General features: G+C 47.8%; 1 long non-coding RNA gene across 1 annotated transcript in view; it reads right to left on the bottom strand.

The window, feature by feature from the left end:
• Positions 1-2,724: 2,724 nt before the first annotated feature.
• Positions 2,725-3,512, bottom strand: part of LOC111823356 — a 1,959-nt gene continuing 1,171 nt past the window's right edge. The window contains exon 2 of the long non-coding RNA XR_002826390.1: positions 2,725-3,132. This is a non-coding gene — a long non-coding RNA (uncharacterized LOC111823356). The remainder of the gene's footprint in view (positions 3,133-3,512) is intronic.

Raw genomic sequence — 3,512 nt, 5'->3', positions numbered from 1 at the left:
ACTCCCCTGCTGGCCTGGTCGCCCTTCACTGCCCCCCCCCACCCCCCGCTGGCCTGGCCGCCCCCCAACTGCCCCCCTGCCGGCCTGGTCGCCCACACAGCCTGCTGTTCAGTCGTTTGGTCACCCCTCACTATCCCCCCTGCCGGCCTGGTCGCCCCAGGCAGCCTGCTTGTCATTACTGTTATTGTGACAGCATCCCAAACAATTTGCATATTCCTCTATTATTGGTATAGATTGTTGTTCATTTTCATTTTTCTTAATTTTATTTTATTGTTTAAAGTATTACAAATAGTAGTACGTATGACTCCTTTTTTTCCCCATTGACCTTCCCCTGGCCTCCCCTACCCCCCGGCACATGCCGTCATCCCCACCCCTCACCCCCCTTAACTTATTTTAAATTAGTTTGTTACTATAAGACTGGGTTTCTTCTACTGTGTTGGCGTCTGTCATGAGGAGTCACTAGGGGCCTGGGATTTATTTAGAATATAGAAAGGCAGGAGGTTGTGGTGGAAACCAGCATATTAGAATATAAATTTTCAGAAATGTAGCAGTTCTAGGTGATGATGAAGTCCTGGGTTTGGCCAGGATGGATTGGAGATGCAAGTTCTTGGAAACAGGATGTAGGGCAGTTGTTGGAAGGTGGCAGGTAGAGAGGGAGGATCGAAGGTGAAAGGCAGTTTTATAGGAACAGAGCACCACGGAGGAGCAATTATCTAAGTCCATCCTTTCCACCACACAGGGAGCTCCTTAAAAAGCAGGGCTTTGCCCTGGCTGGTTTGGCTCAGTGGATAAAGTGTCAGCCTTTGGACTGAAGGGTCCCAGGTTTGATTCCGGTCAAGGGCACATGCCTGGGTTTTGGCGTGCAGGAGGCAGCCAGTCAATGATCCTCTCTCAACATTGATGTTTCTATCTCTCCTTCCCTCTCCCTTCCTCTCTAAAATCAATAAAAATATATTAAAAAACAAACAAACCAGGGCTTTGTCCTAACTGGTGTGGCTCAGTGGATAGAGATTTGGCCTGCAGACTGAAGGGTCCAGGGTTCCATTCTGAGCAAGGGCACATGCCTGGGTTGTGGGCTCAATCTGCATGAGGGTGTGTGCAGGAGGCAGCTGATCAATGATTTTCTCTCATCATTGATGTTTCTTTCTCTCCTTCTCTCCTCTCTGAAATCAATAAAAATATATTTAGAAAAACATAGAGCAAAGTGAAGAAAAGGCGGTGCTGTATCTCCAAGACCTATTTCAGCTTTAAAAACAAACAAACAAACAGCCCCCCCCCAAAAAAAACCCCAGAAATAAATGATAAAGGTTTATCTAAGGGTATAGTATTAGCGTTTGCAAAGTAGAAACAATACCCAGAATGTTCCAAAGAAGAAAGAAAAGTTCAGAGTTCTTATAGTAAAAAGTACACTCTTGAGAAGAATCAGCCCTGTGCTCAGCCTCTGCACTGGTCCGGATGGCAATCCTCTACATGACCAGTGTTTGGAATGATGGGGGCAGGCAGCTTGGATAAGCAAACATGAACATTCTTTCTTTAGTCCTTCAGCGGATAATCAGAGGGTGACCTGAAGGTTTGATGTATAAACGGGCATTTTTGCAGGACTGGAAATTCAGACACAGTCTAGTTAGAACAAGAGTAGAATCATTTTCTCATATCTCAGTCTACCTGACTAGTAATTTAGCACCTCTTCCCTCTGGTCTCACTAATAACACCTTATGTTGCATAAGCTTCATCTCACTTAATTTTCTGCCGAAGCCAGTTTGGCTCAGTGGATAGAGCGTCGGCCTGCGGGCTGAAAGGTCCTGGGTTCGATTCCGGTCAAGGGCATGTATCTGGGTTGCGGGCACATCCCCAGTAGGAGATGTGCAGGAGGCAGCTGATCGATGTTTCTCTCTCATTGATGTTTCTATCTCTATCCCTCTCCCTTCCTCCTTTAAAATACAATAAAATATATTAAAAAAAAATTTTTCTACAGGAACCTCCTAAATGGTGTCTCTGCTTCCAATTAATGCTCCACCAGAGCAAGCTTCCTAAAGTTCTGACCCTTGGGCTGCCTGTTCACAGCACTGCAATGCCTTCCTCTTGCCCTCAGGATAAAGCCCAGCTCCTTGAAGGTGGTTTATGGAGTTTTTCATGATCTAGTATCTATTTACGCAGCCAGTCCCATATCTCACTATTCTCTTCACTCTGTTGTCCAGCTTGACTGATCCATGTTTAATTTCCCCAATTCCTTAATTTCTCCCTCATTTCCAGGCTTTGCCCTTATGGTTTCCTCTGCCTAGAAGACTATTCATCTGTTAGAAGGTAATTTTCAGAAAAAGGTAAAATTGTGACTCACACACGGTTAAAGAAAAAATTATTCTGACACTTATTAAAATAGTAAAGAAGACTTTGTTTGGGATTATTGCAATAGGTGTCAAGACTATCCCAATCTGAGAGAGATTGGGCTCAACTCTGAATATAGTACGACAAGTGGATATGACTAGCCAATGAGCAGAACCAGAGGGCCAGCGGATAGGAAATGACATCGAGGGTAGGGAGAGTCTTGCTAAACAGACATAAGATTTTTGCTAAAGGCAGGCTAGGCTGATCAGATATTAATGTTGGCAGGATTCTTGGAAAGTGGCTAGAGGCCCGAGATGAGGCCTATTTGGAAAGACAGTTCAGACAAGCGGGGGACCCAAGCCTGTCTAAAGTTTGGTCACGTTCTTGTCAGTACACATATAAAAATGAACACGTGTTAAAGGTTTTATTAACTCAAAGAGGACTAGGAAGATGTTACAACTGGTTCAAAAGGAAAATCTAAACAGCAGACTCATTTACAGGTCAGGTATACAGAATGAATATGAAAATGGAGGCAAAAACTGCTTTTTTCTGCAACGTGGGGAGTCCTGGGTTATTTGAGCCTCCAGCAGAGAGGGCAGCATTTGCCTGTCGATCAGATCAGTTGCGCACAGGGTTGTAAAATGGTTCCAGGAAACAGTCTTCTAAGCAGATGGATGTGTGTGGACAGTCCTCCGGTTCCCTTCGCCGTCACTTCTCCGGGGCAGCCCTTCGGCGCTCGGGTGTGAACCTCCGCTCCTGAGAATCAACGTGCGCAGGGGGTAGGGGAGGCCACCAAACACACTGCATCTAATGGAGCGACCATGTTACGCTAACATCGGAAAACATTTCACACCCTTCCGCCCGCACCGTTCCTTCTGTTATAAGTTTCCACTCGAGGCCCGTGGCGGATACGGTGCGCCGGAGCATCAGCAACTCTGTACCCCGAGGAGGATCAATGTTGCTACTAAGTGGCACCAGGCAGCAGGGGCGCCGCTGATACACCCTGCAGGGCTCGGCCTCCGGGTCAGTCACAGGCCTGAGCCGGGAAAGGCCGGCCTGGCTGCGGGTTTCCAAGGCTGAGGGGCGGGGAACGGAACGCCGCAAGGCGCGGTGAACCCGCGTCCCGCCCGCCCGGCGGCCCCACCCCGAGCACCGCCCCCTGAGCGCCGCCCCCACCCCCGAGCACC

This window comes from Myotis lucifugus, unplaced genomic scaffold (assembly GCF_000147115.1).
Source record: "Myotis lucifugus unplaced genomic scaffold, Myoluc2.0 scaffold_478, whole genome shotgun sequence".
Taxonomy (NCBI): domain Eukaryota; kingdom Metazoa; phylum Chordata; class Mammalia; order Chiroptera; family Vespertilionidae; genus Myotis; species Myotis lucifugus.
Note: the sequence above shows the minus strand (reverse complement) of the source record. Positions and strands in the feature narration are given on the sequence as shown.